The sequence below is a fragment of the Schistocerca americana genome, chromosome 1 (genome assembly GCF_021461395.2).
Source record: "Schistocerca americana isolate TAMUIC-IGC-003095 chromosome 1, iqSchAmer2.1, whole genome shotgun sequence".
In the NCBI taxonomy this organism is placed as follows: domain Eukaryota; kingdom Metazoa; phylum Arthropoda; class Insecta; order Orthoptera; family Acrididae; genus Schistocerca; species Schistocerca americana.
The window spans coordinates 668071903-668089523 of NC_060119.1; positions in this window are offsets into that span (position 1 = coordinate 668071903).

Consider the following 17621-nt stretch of genomic DNA (forward strand, 5'->3'; position numbering starts at 1 on the left):
TTAAAATTAGTATTTTCAGTGCTATATTACGGTATCAAGTGACAAATTATTCCTTATATTTTAGGATTATTCCTTCTGGAAAATTAGTGCTTGAAATTACTAACTTCAGTGTTACATTACGATATAAAGTGACAAATTATTCCTTATTTGTAGTGGAATAAAGTTCAAAACAGATAACTGGGTATAGACAGCAAAGGGAATTCTGCTGTAATCCACTGACCTAGCCGAGTACGAGGGTGCACGCCCTCGAAACACATTTTGGGAAAAAAAGAAAATGTCTGAAATAGATAATTCTTTTAATTCGTGTTTTATGTAATAAACTATCGCAGTTTTTAACACGAGTTCAACTTGGACTATATAAACTAATGACATTTAGTTTTTAGACTTCCTTGTTACTGAAATTTCGTGGTAGATTAAAAATGTATGTCGGACCGGGACAGTGGACAGTTCATACGTTTCACTGTCCTTTGATAATGTTGCCGGCTGATGCCACTGGCATACATGGTGGTTGTAATAACGTGTTGGCATGTTATTATCCTTGTTACCTTGACGGTTCATTAATAAAGCATTACAGAATTTTGATGTTGCGGCGGGTACAATGTACCATTTATTTTAGCGCAGTCTGTCTTCCTGGTGCTGTCATGTGTTTCAAAATGGCTGCAGGATGTTCACTAACCTTCAAGCGGTGGCAACAGGGCCAGATAAATTTTTGCCAATATTAACAGGACGGCTAAATATTCTAACAATCATTTACTGCGCAACAGACCTGTTACTTGTTTTTCGAAGCTACTTACTGCTGTACATTTTCCCACAGTAAAATAAATCATGGACCACTCTTCTTAACAAGTCTGGGAAGTAGAAGTGGTTATCACGTAAAATCGAATGAATGTCGAACCGAGAACGGTTTGTTTCTATTGTAGGTCACCTCTCGCACGCATAGCCATCATTGCTGGAGTTGTTATCTCTGTAATACACGCTGCTACTAAAAGGGAACATGGTAGTGTACCTTCAACAATTGTAAGCGAGCGATAGAGTCCGTGTGATACAGCTCAAAGAGTAATAAGGTAAATACGTCAAATGGAGTTGCAGAACGAAAAAGCAATGAAATTCGTGTGTACCTGTTAGCAGCTATCTTTGTGTTGTATGTGGTTATGTACGTCGCAATGCGTAAGTTTTATGTATTGGTGCTTGGTTGGGTTTTCATTGAGGAAAGCAACCACATACCAACTTCACAAAAAAAAACAAATTTTGGGTAAAGTAATTAAATGTCGTGTGACTAGGGCCTCCCGTCGGGTAGACCGTTCGCCGGGTGCAAGCCTTTCGATTTGACGCCACTTCGGCGATTTGATCGTCGATAGGGATGAAATAATGATGATTAGGACAACACAACACCCAGTTCCTGAGCGGAGAAAATCTCCGACCCAGCCGGGAATCGAACCCGGGCGCTGAGGATTGACAGCCTGTCGCGCTGACCATTTTTCTCTTTTTCTTTTTTCTACCACTGTATTGATCATAACATTCTACAGTTGTACATACTTTTCAACTGACCTTTAAAAGGAATAAAACAAACTGAAATTAATTATAGGTCAGCTACCGGGGGCAGACAGGAACTATTGGTGATTGAAGGAAGAATTTGATTAGAAACAACAGTCTTTAATAACACCACGACGAACAGCAAGTTTTGTTGCTGGGAAAGGTACCCTCCCCATTATGAAGACGGCAAATTTTACGGTACGAAAATAGAGAATTCCTGAAGTGGCATGTATATCTGATGTCGACAGAATTTGAAGAATTGTTTCTCGATTGTTTTAGCAGTGCTGGGACAAGTATTTGGTTTCGAATACTCTCCGCGACAGTGGCAAACCTCGTAAAGAATCATATTAAGCAATATTACTGGAAACTTGTCCAATGTCAGATTTAAGAGAGGAACCATTTCTCGTGTTATGAGGACTTGGGTCTGGAAACGCTGTATTTCTATGTTATAACTCATTTTCTAAGGCTCTTCATAGTACATTAAGCGGGAAATATGTCCAGTAAGAGTCTGCACATGAAATTTTCCAAATGCATCCGGATGCATGTGTCATCCTGCCCTAAGCGCTGATTATTCCTGGACTTTTGCATATGGTACACCTCCTAGATCACGTCGAATATGCTCTAAGACAAAATCGCAAGTTTATCCGTTACACCTGTATGGAAGGTGAGATCTAACAAACAGCCATCAACAAATCATTCCCTAACACTGAAAGAATATGTCTTTTTCAGCTTGCGGCTTCTCTGCATTCACCGGCTTCATTCGGAAAGGGTACCGTGGGAGTTCGAATTTCTCAGCTACGTCATTTATGAACGCAATGAAATTTCATGAATTCATAACACTTCCCTGCAATATATCCAAAGTTACTTTCACATCATAAGATATCTCTGCGCTGACAAAGACATGCTGTGTTCTGTTTTGCTAGGAACTTTTCAGTCCAGTCGCACAAATGGTCTTATATTTCGTTCTCTTGATAATTTGTTATTTAGGCATCTGTGTGGAACTGAATCGTAGGCATTCTGGATTCAAGGAAGATGGTGACAGTGTCAGCCACCGTATATAGTTTTACGTGTCTCGTGGACGAACAGAGTGAGCTGGGTTTTACACGATCGTTGTTTGCGGCGTCCATGTTGATTCCTACAGACGAGATTTTCCGTCTCCAGAAACATCATAACACGCGAGCATACAACATCCAAAATTCTACAACATACTGACTTCGGCGATATTAGCGCGACTGTTCGACGATCCTTCTTGAATAATGGTATGATATGCGATTTTCTCCAATCACTACGACTGATTGGCCTCTCCACTTCTGCTAAAGGGAAGTGGCCTTCCTTTTGTTCAGTAATCTCACGCTTAACTTTTATCTTGTGGTTAGTTAATTCGATAGCTGTCATTTTGACGTCCATGTGACAGTTTAAAGGAGCAACCACAGTACAGTCTTCCTGAGCGTGGCAGTTTGGGAAAGAGGAGTCTGGTTATTTCGTCTTTCTCCCTGTCATCCTCTCTTTCGATTCCATTATGGTCACTCAGATTCTCAACAGGTGGATGTGATGCGTTTACTGATTTAACGTAAGAGTAAAATTTCTTAGGATTCTGAGTGGGATTGATAGATAGACTTTTACTTTGGAATTCGTTGAAGGCTTTCCGTTAGAGTTTAGCTTTTGTTTATCTGTGAGGCTTTGGTTACGTTTGCAGTGAAACTCTCATTTCTTTCGGAGCAGATTTCTAACACGTGTATTGTATTCTATTTTTGCTATTTGCTGGGTAATGAATTAAAGGTTTTGAACTGGAAATACTTTACGACTTTTAATTTTGAAGTCATAAATGGATGCTAAAGAAACGCTTTTGCGGTCGGCTGCTAAACAGACATCATCTCAAATATATCTGAAATAAGGTTTCTGGGAAGTTTAATAGTAAACGTTCTTAGTTCTGTTTTCTTCTCAGTGGAAAACCTTCCCTCGTCTTCCGCCTGCGATGGTCGTCTTTAATACAGACGCCGTAGTAGTTGGTAATTCTTGTCTGTGTCGCCTAATGAAAGAAGAAAGTAGTATTTCGATGCAGTGAGATGAACTGTTTGTCAAATAAATAGGGAGGCACTGTATTTTATTTGACGATAGTTATATTAACCCAAAATCCAATATCATTTACAAAATGTTATTATAGTAGGAGCAATAAAATGTTGGTGTCCTATCTTCATCAAGACACACCACAGGTTCCTCTCTTTCTGCTGACTTAAGAGAAAGTGACAGTCATACCTCTCTCATCTAACAGCATCTCTGCTGCAGCGCGTCGCTTCCTTTTTTATCTTACGTATACTTCTTTGTAAACATTTAACAAAAGCCATTACACCTGCCCTCTGCTGTGGGCTATATCACAGTATCAAATTTCCTTTTCTTATTAATCTGTACGAATTTATATATCTTACTTTTTTTTACCCAGAGAGGCAAGGTGCAGTCATCTGTTTTCATGGCCTCACAAACATCTATTTCGGCCGTTCAACTACAGGCGTATTTGTCTATTATTCTTTAATATACTGTGTGTCAGCTATGTGGGAACCTTTTATCAAATTCTTTGTACGTCGTATATTGTACCAAAACTTTTGTTACACTTTATTAAAATTACAGATAAATCAATTACTTTAGTTACACAAGAGAAATATTACAAATTTTGTTTCATGTCATGTAGTCGCCCGCATCTCGTGGTCGTGCGGTAGCGTTCTCGCTTCCCACGCCCGCGTTCCCGGGTTCGATTCCCGGCGGGGTCAGGGATTTTCTCTGCCTCGTGATGGCTGGGTGTTGTGTGCTGTCCTTAGGTTAGTTAGGTTTAAGTAGTTCTAAGTTCAAGGGGACTGATGACCATAGATGTTAAGTCCCATAGTGCTCAGAGCCATTTGAACCATTTGAACCATGTAGTCGTTTTTCACATTCAGTAAAATATTTATATTTCCTTATTTACAGTTTGACAATTTCATGTCTCTTCTATAGTTTGCAACAAAAATTTACATTTTCTCTGTCCTCTGTTTTTCTACTGTCGTTGAGCCATCGGCGTGAGCCAGCTCCATTGTTTGAAGTTTCTCGCGGCTATTGTTTTTTTGCACCATGCCGAGCATTATTTGTGCGCATGATGCAGTGCAACAGTCCGTTGTGCCAACTCAGGGTAACTATTTACACCTGCCTACGGATTCCGTAAGCTAGGACTGTGTTCACTACGCCGTGAGGTCAAAGGACCCTGCTGGACTAGCTACGTGTGGATGAAATTTTCTTCGACATTTTGGTGAGTGTTCACCTTTCCTTAAGCATACACATGCCACTGTTCAGACTATTCATCCCGGTACTGCAGAATCGTTAAACTTTTTCCATTATAGATGATGAATCACTTGGAAATTGCGAACTTGAATCGTTACACAGTGCTGTTTTTGAACCAGAAGACCGTCGTACACATTAAATTGTGGCTGTGTCCTATGCAATTTACACTACGCGTCCTGTAATTCTTACCATACCGCTAGGTCACAACCTATGACTTTTACTTTTTCCACCTTCCTATTTATGCATCCACATCACCGTACTTCTTCCCAGCTTGTGCACCACATCGTAATCGAATTCACTAAGCCTCACAGCCCATCTAGCGAGTCTAGTGGGAGGATCCTTCAACCCCAACAACCACTTCAAAGCAGCATGATCTGTCACAACCCGAAATCTTCTCCCATATAAATAACATTTAAAATATGTCACTCCATAGATTACACCAAGCATCTCCCTCTCTTGATTGGCGACTCCATGTTGTCTTGTGCACTACGACCAGATAACAGGTATACTTGAAAAAAGAGACAGCATTGGTCGTATATTTTTTACTATTGCAAAATCGATTTTCTGTCACTGAGTGACCATCTTCAGTGCTATATTGTATAACTTAAATTGGGATGCACTGTTGTCACTAAGCTTACAGCAGTCACATAGTCTATGTGATTGCCGTAAGCTTAGTGACAACAGTGCATCCCAATTTAAGTTATACAATATAGCACTGAAGATGGTCACTCAGTGACAGAAAATCGATTTTGCAATAGTAAAAAATATACGACCAATGCCGTCTCTTTTTTCAAGTATATCTCCCTCTCTGTTGTTGAGTAATTCCTCTGTGCTGCATTCAACTGCTTAGATGCATAGGCTACAGGATGTTCCTTCCCATCAATTTCCTGAATAAGAACACACCCTAATGCTTGATTCGATGCATCGCATGCTAGTATAAACTCCTTTTCAAAATCTGGAAACACAAGAATCGGACTTGATGTTAACACTTCTTTCAGTTTGTCAAACGCTTTCTGACACTCTTCTGTCCACCAAAGTTCACACCCTTCCTTAACAATCGCGTCAACGGCTGTGCTAAATCAAGGAAATCGTTCACGAACTTTCGTTAGAAATAGCAAATTATGATGAATGATTGCACTTCCTTAACTGTTTTCGGTTCCCAAAAATCCCTTCCAGCCTGTAAAAACCTCGGATCTGTTCGCACTCCGTCCTTACTGATAATATGACCCAAGTATTTTACTTCTCCTAATGCGAAACGACACTTCTCCTGGCTCAACGTGAAACGAGCTGCTCTTAACCTCATAAAGACTTCCCTTAACAGCCACTATGGTGCTCCATACTGCTTGAAACACTATAATGTCGTCCAAATAGATAAGAAACTGCCGTGGTTTCTAACCCCTCTAGACACTGTCTAGCAACCTCTGAAACGTTGCCGGAGCTTTTTTCAAACCGAATGGTATTCTGATGTACTGGTAATGGCCTCCAGGAGTAGAGAAAGCAGTTTTTGGACGATCCTCTGGAGCCACCTCTAACTGGTGATAACCACTTGTCAAATCCATCATAGAAAAGTACTGGCACTGTCCAAAATTATCCAAAGTCTCCGATATGTTTGGAATGGGGTATACGTCCGTAAATGTCTTATTATTGAGGTATCGGTAGTCACAACGGAGCCTGTATTTCTTAGTTGCATCCATAGATTTTTAAGGCACAACAACAATGCCGCTCCCCAGCAACTATTACTATGCTCTATAATACGGTCCACAAGCTGCTGATGAATGAAATCCTCCACAATCGGCTGCAAATACCTCGGTATTCTGTATGGTTTACGGTAAACAAGTGCTTCATTCCCTGTTGGTATCCCATGTTGAACTAATGGAGTTGCTAGCAATGGCCCTTGCCGAAAAATCAAATCCTTGAATTCCCATAATAAATCTTCTATACGCTCTCTTTCTCCTGCTTTCAAATGCTTAATTTTGTCATGCAATGTAGTTCTATCGGCAGTTAGGGGTTAATCGCTTCTTCCATCCCTTGAACGCCAGTCTTCGTCATCTGGTACGTCCAAATTTGCTACTAAAACTCCTTTTCTCAAATTCGCTTCTACAACGCTAAAATTATCCACGTTCATGGGAACTACTTTCCCGTCGTTCCCCTCCTGTACGAGTACAATACTACGTTTCACAAAACAACCCAATGGATCCGAAATTTCATTATCCTGCAATGGCTCAATAACACGTTTTGTACCCACAGTAGATTCGACTCCACACTTGCCCAAAGCGACTTCCCGGTGCCACTAGACACACACTCATGTGAATTAAGCCTTAATGCTAATGTACGCAGTTCAATTAGTTTGTTCACTACGTTGAACGCCCCTCGCGACAGCTCTGCATCGGCAACAGTTTCCCCTAACTGAAATAACATTCCACCACGTTCCACAGTTCGTTGTCCAAGGTCAATTTTGGCATGATGTTGATACAAGAAATCTACTCCTAGGATCATGTCGTAGCCCTCGCTTACCCATGGTACTACCTGCATGCATGCATCAAATCGGTGTTTCCCTATGCGAAAGTCAACTGTCACTGACCCCAAAGGTGTGACCTTATCCCCCACTCCAAGCAACCTATTATGTGGTGGGTCTAACTTCCTTCGTCCCATTAAGCTCTTAGCACCTACTGACACTTGCGCCACTGTGACCAATTAAATCTTAAACTTTTTAGTTCCTATGGATGCTACCACTGAACATCCCACCTCTGCATACGTATTCGTAGCATTGAAATTAAACGGGAGCTCCCTTTGGTGCGTCTTGGGTCCCCTCTGCCGTTTAACGATTGTCCACCTCTCCTAACCCCACTTCTCCATCCTCCACACTGCTGATTTCTACCCCTTCCTCTATTCCTTAGTGACTGGGTACATTGCCTCTGCACATGTCCCGTACGACCACACTTATAACATTTTATACCTACTGTAAACACTGCTCGTCTATCACGTATCCCTGTTGCCACGTTTATTTCCTCACATTGGATTGCCAGTTGAATGGCTGAATACAAATCTTTCGGAGTCCCTTCACGCACTTTCTGCGATATATGTGCCGGCAACCCCCAAAAATACATCAAGTCCCCTTTGCTCGGCCTCCTGCTACAGAACACCTTTCGCTTCATTGTTATGACCCAACTCGTAAGTGTACTCGTTAATTTCTCTTATTCTGTCCGCAAATTTCTCTACCGTCTTTCTCTGCCTCTTCGTCATTGTACTCAACCTCTCCTTAAAGTACCGAGCCCTATTCTTGTTCTTGTACCTCTGTTAAAGCCCCTCCTTCAACTGCTGAAACTGTCCTGCCTTCCTTAAGGCCTCAATACACCTTACATATGTCTTCGCTTCACCCGTTAATCTAATCTTGTCTACATGTAACAACTGTTCATCAGACCAATCATTCATCACAACTGAAATTTAGAAGTCCTCCACATACGAATGCACATCCTAAGATGCCTTGCCGGAAAACGAAGTAATCAAACTCGCAGCAGCTGGATCAATCTCCTGCTGCGGCATCCTAGGCAACGACGACTGATGCGATGCGGTTTCCCACTCATTTCTAGATGTTAATTCACTCCTCAACTGCGTATTGTCCACTGTTAAGTGCACTACCTTTTCCAACAAAATCCGTACCGCTTCTGGTTCCAACACACCTCGCATTACTGACTCTGCCATTGTGTTGCTTTCTTTCCCCATTAATGCCGAAACAAAATAATGAAGTACAAAAGTAATCTGACTCTCTACACCTCAGTATCATCATACTCAGTAACATCATACTCAAAGCAATACAAAAGTAATTAAATGCCACGAGAAAAATAAATAACAAATCTTAATGCCCCAAATACACTAACAATTACTCTGATAACAAAAATAATGTGCCTACACAAAATATCTAGAATGGACTGGCATGAACCATACTCAAAAACACAAAAAAGAAAGAAAATGTCCAACACTCAAAATGAAAACTGGTCAAAACTCACCACATCTTGTGACTGTAATGAAGGTGGTGGACTCGAACATCGTACTGTACAGACGACGTCCGCTATTCTGACAACAAATGTAGTGGCAACTTCTGCCGCTGAATGTAACAGCAATACCAAATGTTGTGGGAAGAGGTAGAAGGTGCCGTATTAAGACTCGTCCGAGCTTTCCAAGTGATTTATTGTTTCCAACTACAGTGCCCCCATCCCTCTCAGTCTGCGTCACCAAGTCCTGCAATGCTGAGGACACTACTTCGCTGTCTGTGAAACGGCTTGGCGGGGAATTTCTGCCTCAGCGACCCATGCACGCACTGCTGTGTGTTGGCCTTGTACGGCAGCGGAGTTTTGGCGTCGTCAGGATGCGTCGGTAGCCGAATCAGCAGCCTTCGCCCCTGCCGCCTCAGTGCCGCCCACTGCAAGGCGACCCACGATGTGCTCCCTCGCCAGCGTGTCTAAGAACGCGGCGACAACGAGCGCCTATGATCCGGCGTCTGAATCCGCGTACCTCGCTCTGGATGTCTCCGGTGCGTGTTGGGAGCCAACATGACTGCCCGCGGCAGTGAACCATGGAGTTACTTAAAATCCGTCTTGATTGCATTTTTTTTTATTCATATGACCGGTTTCGGTTCATTCAGAACCATCTTCAGATCTGATATTTCAGTTACAGGAGTAACCCGTCCAAATCCAGCAACTTTCACATGCTACGTCACAGTGCAAAGTGAACCATGGAGTGGTCCGTCACTGGCTGGCTACAGACCCCACGTCGGCCTCAGAGGGTCGAACCAGCGACCTCCCGGGGACTGGAATGCTGGCGCCCCATCTGCTGCTGTGTGTAGCCGGTGGTGCGACATGCTCAGCAGTCCAGGAGAGCTGCCGCACGTGAATGCCTTGTTAGAAAACCGGCACCTACTTATATGCGGCTCTGTGCCTCTGTTATGCGAACGCGTTGCTTCGAGTCACGTACTCATAACACCTTGGTAAGCCAGTAAGTCCCTTCTACCTGTAACTTGCGCCACGCAAATCACTGCGTTTACTATTTTCAGCGTGTCTACGACCCTGTGACCTCCATTCTACTTCATAATCACTGGTAGTGTAACTTACCGTCAACAGGCCCTATCCTGGCTGTAACTTGTGCGCTCCAAGATGTTGCACCAAAACTGACTTTTCCTATCTGAAACGGTAGTGCTGCTACAGCTGTGATAGTGCCACGCAAAACAACAAGGCGTGCAAGTCCCCTCAATGAACAATACGACCACACCACCGTCTCCGAATTTGAATGATGGCACAACATACGCCAGTAGATGATGTTCACTGGGCATTCGCCATTCCCACACCCTGCCATCGGACCGCCACATTGTGTAACGTGATTCGTCACTCCACACAACATTTTTCCAGTGTTCAGTTGTCCAATTTTTACTCTCCTCAAACTAAACAAGGCGTCATTTGGCATTTACCGGCATGATGTGTGGCTTATGAGCAGCTGCTCGACAATGAAATCCAAGTTTTCTCACCTCCCGCCTAACTGTCATAGTACTTGCAGTGGATCCTGATGCAGCTTGGAATTCCTGTGTGGTGGTCTGGATAGTTGTCTGCCTATTACAAATTACAACCCTCTTCAACTGTCGGTGGTCTCTGTCAGTCAACAGACAAGGTTGGCCTGTACACTTTTGTGCTGTATGTGCCCCTTCATGTTTCCACTTCACTATCTCACTGGAAAAAGTGGACCCAGGGATATTTAGAAGTGTGAAAATCTGGCATACAGACATATGACACAAGTGACACCCAATCACCCGACCACGTTCTAAGTCCGTGAATTCTGCAGAGCGCCCCACTCTGATCTCTCACTACGTCTAATGACTACTAAGGTAGCTAATATGGAGTACCTGGCAGCAGGTGGCAGCACAATGCACCTGATATGAGAAACGTATGTTTTTGGGGGTGTCTGGTTTCTTTCGATCACATAGTGTATAACAGAGTTTTGTTTTTTCAGTTTGATAATAGGTGCAGAAATGGTTGAGGTGCATTGACCTCTTTTGTTTAGTGCATAAATTCTTTGATATCTTTATGTGGATGTAATTGACAGATACTCTCTGTTTTTGGGTTGCTTAACAAATAGCATCCTGGGCGTAGTAATCAATTTATAATGCATGGTCCTGTGTATTTTGTTAAGGTTTTTGTGCTTGTTTTGTTGAGGATGAGTGCGCAAGAGCACCTCCTGCCCAACGTGAAAAGTAGTTGTGTGACCTATTCTTTAACCATACTGTATTTTCCCTGCTTGTACCTTTCCTTCCAACGTTACTAAGGCTTGTCTAACCTTTCTAACCTTTACTTCTAATGATACATCTTTCTCAGAAAATTTAGGTCAGGTCTTAACCCAGTAGTCTATGTTTATACTTCTCATACATCAATTCGGTTGGTGTGAAACGTGTGGGTGAGTGTGTCAAATTATTTAATGTGTGTTGAAAGGGCGTCACGTATTCAATCCCTTTAGTGTGTCTGTGTGGTTTATACGTTTTGGTAAACATGTTAAACTCTTAGAAATACCCATCCTATTGGGCTAGCCTCAGGATAAAATTTGTATACGAATGGTTCAAATGGCTCTGAGCACTATGGGACTTAACTGCTGAGGTCATCACACTAAGGACATCACACACATCCATGCCCGTTGCAGGATTCGAACCTGCGACCGTAGCGGTCACGCGGTTCCAGACTGTAGCGCCTAGAACCGCTCGGTCACTTCGGCCGGCATTTGTATACATAAATATGCTTTATGTTATGTGACTTGACAAATTTTTCCCACTTTGAACTTGTGAAGTTAGTTGCTTTATCAGTCAAAATAGCTTTTGGTGTACTCACTCTCACAAAATATTCGATTGATTATATGCCTTGCCGTTAGAGTTTTAGTGGCATACATCTGCAGCTATTTAAAAAAATACACCGTACAAGACTGTTACATATTTTGCTCCTCCTATTGCTGTCAGAAAGGGTCCTCCGGCATCGACTGATGAGAGGCCAAGGGATTAAACTGCTATAATAGGATGTAATTCATTGAACTGTGATCTGTTTAAGTGTTTGGTCTTTTGACAGTTTACACATTTCCTGGCGATCTGTTGTACTCTACGGCTAATGATATGGAAATAGCAGTACGGCATTATTTTCTGAGCACACTTGTCTACGTCATAGTGACCCTTAGAGTTATGTGTATACCTGACAAAACTTTTTACATATGCTTCGAGTAAACAAATATACCAGTTACCAGACTGAGGCATTCAACGATAAAACAAAACTCCATTATGAAACTTACAAAGTGTTCTCAAGTCTGTATCGTCAGTACCTAGTAGATATTGTTTTAGCTTGTTCCCTTGAGTATCTTCCTTTAGGAGCTGAGTCATATTTTTACACATTTTCATATAGCAGGTCCTATATGTACCGTCTTACATGAGTAGAATCCTAGAGTCGGATGTTTATTCTTCTAATTCTGCATATTAATTTAAACTTGGTGGAAGTCTAGACAGGGCATCCGTCAAAATATTCTGTTCACTTTTGATGTAAGTTACCTAAAAAAAAAATGAAACTTCCTGGCAGATTAAAACTGTGTGCCCGACCGAGACTCGAACTCGGGACCTTTGCCTTTCGCGGGCAAGTGCTCTACCAGCTGAGCTACCGAAGCACGACTCACGCCCGGTACTCACAGCTTTACTTCTGCCAGTACCTCGTCTCCTACCTTCCAAACTTTACAGAAGCTCTCCTGGGAACCTTGCAGAACTAGCACTCCTGAAAGAAAGGATATTGCGGAGACATGGCTTAGCCACAGCCTGGGGGATGTTTCCAGAATGAGATTTTCACTCTGCAGCGGAGTGTGCGCTGATATGAAACTTCCTGGCAGATTAAAACTGTGTGCCCGACCGAGACTCGAACTCGGGACCTTTGCCTTTCGCGGGCAAGTGCGCGAAAGGCAAAGGTCCCGAGTTCGAGTCTCGGTCGGGCACACAGTTTTAATCTGCCAGGAAGTTTCATATCAGCGCACACTCCGCTGCAGAGTGAAAATATCATTCTAAAAAAAAAATGGTTCAAATGGCTCTGAGCGCTATGGGACTCAACTGCTGAGGTCATTAGTCCCCTAGAATTCAGAACTAGTTAAACCTAACTAACCTAAGGACATCACAAACATCCATGCCCGAGGCAGGATTCGAACCTGCGACCGTAGAGGTGTTGCGGTTCCAGACTGCAGCGCCTTTAACCGCACGGCCACTTCGGACGGCAGTTGCCTCAAAATCGAACTCTTGAGGAAAAAGACACGATCTAGCTAATCTTCCGTGCAATAGTTTACATGTCAATAAAAATGTAAGTTCTTGATGATCACATATAGTTTGGTGTGATTTCCCCGTAGGAAGTACTGGAATTTGCAGAATGACTATACTGGTGCAAGCCGCTCAAGTTCGGTTACGAAATAACCTCTTTCACATTCTGTCGCTGTGCGAGTAGCAAAACTGTTTATATCTAAATTTTGATTTTCATTATCATGGTTAGTCTGAAACAATGTTGCCAGCAGACCCTGATTTCTTTAAGTTAACTGTGACTTTATAAGTGGAACATTTGTCTAACACACTTCTTAATATGCGCAAATGCTCATCTTATTTAGCCATAGCAATACGTAAATCATCCACAAAGACTGTAAGTTGACTCCAAATTTGGGGCCTAGCACCTTATCCAAAGCTGCAATAAACACTCCTTAACTTACAGTGCAATTTTGTTAATTTTCCTTGCATTCAAACCAAGTCGTACGCTTCCATCTGCTTTGGCTACCGGTTGTTGGGGCTACAATATGGCGAGTGAGATGGTTGAATAGCATTCCAGTTAATCATACGTTCGATCTTCTGTCTTACTGCCTTTTTCTTTTGTCGAAGGCATTGTGTATGATGTTCAACAGAAAGACTCATGGTGGTAAACGTCTAGATGGTGGACATATCCTGTAATCACTCCTGGTTCCTTTTCAAAAACATGCCAATATTGCAAAAACAATGTTCCTAGTTTTGTTTCTGTATGGCTGACAAATTACCCGATTTTTCTCACTTTGAACGGTGTGTAAAACTGTCCATTATATTGTTCATTCAAGGAAAAGACTTCTGGATACTTCAGATGGATACCCACTTTTTCTGCTTATTCACACAAGACTTTTTCATTAGATCAACTGAAATTACGTTATCTCCTGAGTAAACATAGCGTTTGCAATTGTCTAGGCCAGTTGTCAATTGATATAGCCTGAAAAAACTCCATTCCTAGGAGACCGATAACTATTAGTTTTTCTAGCTCTAGAAATGTATATGTAATTGTGGTTCCAGCGAAAGTTATTGGAATATAGGTTTGTAATTTCATGTCTTTGATTTATTTCCTGTAGCTGTTAAAATATGACCATTCTACACAGGTAAAGTAGGTAGGTTTACTTTCCCTTTTACTTCACTTAACAAACTGTATGAAACAAGATTCGTAGCTACCCCTGCGTTTAGTATCACATGTACTCCTATCGTTCCTGTATTGGCATTAACCACTGCCTGTAGTTTATAATTTGTCTTATCTGTATATAGGTCATCTCGCATATCGATTTTTCTGAAATACCTTAATAAATAATTGTTTGTTAGCGTCATGCCTCCACGTCCGTTTTCATTTGACGGCGCGGTTCTAGGCCGACCGATCGCCGTTCACCGTCTGGGGAGGTAAGGAGCTGCCACTTCCGTCAGTCGCTTCTACAATGTTTACAGCGTGATTTTGCCGTGTTCTATTCTGCGCATTATTGGGAGCGGCATTTCGCTGACTTTGGTTTACGCCACACCCGTAGCCGTGGTCTTCATAATTGTTTTTATGGGTGGGTGTTCATTCGCATTCGTATACCCTTATTGTCTATTAAAGTTGAGAATGCGCCAATAATTGCAGCCAGTTCCGTTATTTCTTGATGATTTTGAATTGTAAATTCTATTATTTCTCTCTTGGAAACCGTAAATCTGACAATTTCCGAATCCTCTATTACCGTTATATCCCTGCGGCGGCGCGTATAGATGATTGCAGCCGCACTGCGCGTTGTCGTATTGATTTCTGATCTTAATGCCATTGTTTATTATTAATTTCTTCATTTTACGGTGGACCCTACTGGTTTCTTGTACACTCATTTGAGTTTTGACTACCCTCTCATAAATGAAGTCAATGGAATTCACGACCGTATTCTAAGTCATAAGTTGGCACAGTTACCAGTTTCTCCCGAATGTAACTCGACAAACGACCCATTAATATTCTCAAAACATGGACATGTGATATCGGATTGCTCCAGTATCACGTCTTGTACAAGTATATTTCGAAATATCAGTGCAGTCCACCTTGTTTTAGGTTAAAAGGCTGTGGGTCAAAAAATTCCATTCGTAGTCTTTTCTGAATTCCTACGACCAGTATTTCTCTAGGAAGGTCTGTTCAAATACTTTATATGTTCGACATTGATCTGCCTCTTCGGCTGTCCACAACCGCGGATTACCTTGAATGAAACCAACAACGAACTGCATCTTTTGCATTTCGGACAAGTGCCGAGGTAAAACATTTCTACCATAAATGTTATTGCTTGCAAAAAGGTTTTAAGCTGGTTAAGGATCAGGATATTGTGGCGGAATTGCTTCTACGGGCTATGATCAATCGGATATTATTGATCCTATCTTTGGTTGACGTACACCTGCTCACGTTCCGTAAAGTTCTGTTACTTTTCTCTTAAGGAAATTTTCTTCAGTTTCCATTGTTTTATTTCTTTTTTACTAGTAACATTCTCCTTTTCTCATTGTATCCTTATTATCGAATATGTGGAACAAATAATACAATTAGGATTTCAAGGTAGTGTTATAGGCCCTCTGCTATTTTATCTATATAAAAAATTTAGAAGGCAATATTAGCAGTCGTCTTAGGTTGTTGCTCTCAATTATCGTCTAGTAAAGTCATCAGAAGATCGAAACAAATTGCAAAACGATTTAGAAAAGATATCTGTATGGCGCGAAAATTGGCAATAGGCCCTAAATAATGAAAAGCGTTAGGTCATCCACATGAGTGCTACAAGGAAATCGTCACACTTCTGTTACACGATAATTCAGTCAAATCTAAATGCCGCAAATTCAACTCAATACCTAGGAATTACAATTACTAATAAGTTAAATTGGAAAGAACACACAGAAATGTTGTGGGGAAGGCAAACCAAAGACTACGTTTTATTGGCAGAGCACTTAGAAAATGTAACAGATCTACTAAAGAGACTGCCTACACTAAGCTTGTCCGTCCCTTTTCGGAGTACTCCTGCGTAGTGTGGAATCCTTACGAGATAAGATTCACGGAGTACATTGAGAATATTGAAAGAAGAGCAAAACTTTTCGTTGCGGCGGAATCTTCTCGCGAAATTTCAGTCACCAACTTTCCCCTCCGAATGCCAAAATATTTTGTTGACGCCGACCTATATAGGGAGAAACGATCATCGTAATAAAATAAGGGAAATCAGAACTCGCACGGGAAGATAAATGAGTTCGTTTTTTCCCAGCACTCTTCGAGATTGGAGTAATAGAGAATTATTGTGAAGGTTGTTGGATGAACACTCTGCCAGGCGCGAAAGTGTGATTTGCATAGTATCCATGTAGATGTAGATGTAGATGTCGGATTTCAAAAATCACTGTTACACTTACTGTACATTACTTTTTACTTAAGATCTGAATATTGTGGGATCTGGTCTCTGTTGGTAACGAGGGTATTATATTCCACTTTTGCTACTGGCTGGATAATGAATTAAAGTTTTTGAATTGGATATATTTTATGCCTTTTAAGTGTGAAGTCATAAATGGAAGTTAAAGAAATGTTTTTACGGCCGGATATGAAACAGTCACTATCAAGCATATCTGAAATAAATTTTATGGGAAATACAATATGAAATGTTCTTAGTTCCACTTTCTTCGAAGTGGGAAACATTACCATTTATTTCTCCTGCGATGGTCGTCTTGAAAAAAAAAGAAAAAAAAATCTAAATTAGCGTATGGCATCGTTGGCCGGGAGGCCTAATTCGGGGAAGTTCCGCCCCCAAGTGCAAGTCTTATTGCAGGCGACGCCTCACTGGGCGACCTGCGCGCTGTTGATGAGGATGAAATGATGATAAGGACAACACAACAGCCAGTTCAAGAGCGGATAAAATCTCCAGCCCCGGTGGGGAATCGAACCCGGTCCAGCTGCACGGGAGGTAAGCACGGTACCACCCAGCTAAGCAGGCGGATCGTCATCTTGACATGGCCAACATAGAAGTTACTATTTGATGATTATGTTGCCTAGTAAAGAAACTCAGATTTCGAAGTGGTAAGATGAACTTTTTGTCAAATAAATAGATAGGCACTTAAACTAAAATACAATATTATTTAAAAGACTGTTACAGTAGCACGAGCGGTAAAATGTTCGCATCTTATCTTCATCAGGACACACTACAGACTCTTCTCTTTCTGCTGACTTAACAAAAAGTGACAGTCACATTTCTCTAATCTACCACCGCCTCTGTTGCAGCGCATCGCTTCCTTTTTTCTCTCTTAGGCGTATACCTGTTTGTAAACTTGCAGCGAGTGCCATTCATACGGCTGTCAAAGCAAGGCGGGTCTTTCCCACTGCTAACAACTGCGTTTGCCACACACTTTTCTAAGGAGTAGACGCATAGGCTAATACCCATGAGGGTACTTGTTGCCCACAGTACACCTTTCCAAAAGCTATTCGTGCCTTTTGGCA